Raw genomic sequence first — 522 nt, 5'->3', positions numbered from 1 at the left:
TATATATATGTATGTATGTATGTAATAAGAGAATTATTAAAATGCGATTGAAACCTGTACCGTAGCCGGTAAGTGTGCTTGTCAATTGGTAAAAGTCATTAAGTTTGCTGTTTGACAATATTCCAGCCCCTTGTGAATAAAGTTGAAAATTATATAGATATGCATTTCAACTAAACACTGCTAATAACTTAAACGAATGTGCTTCGCATGCATAGTTATATCAATATCAGTATCATTAATATTAAAAGCTAATTTTCCGAGATGACTAATTACGTAATTATAAAACCACATACTGTTCTTTAAATGCTAATATGAAAACAAAATAGAATACTGTAATTTAAAATTACAGTACTTTAAAAAATATTATGATTTTTTTTCCCTCTTTGTAAATATGTAAATAATAATTTGACCGCCATCCACATATTTTTCATCTAGTTTTAGGACACACTAAAAATTGGAATATTAAACATATCATTTACAATAAAAGCTTTGAATTTAAATAGATACATTGATTTAAGCCCT

This window comes from Anneissia japonica, unplaced genomic scaffold, assembly GCF_011630105.1.
Source record: "Anneissia japonica isolate Jap-2015-1 unplaced genomic scaffold, ASM1163010v1 scaffold1587_len1432017_cov164, whole genome shotgun sequence".
NCBI classification, from domain to species: Eukaryota; Metazoa; Echinodermata; class Crinoidea; order Comatulida; family Comatulidae; genus Anneissia; species Anneissia japonica.
This window is presented reverse-complemented; position numbering follows the sequence as displayed.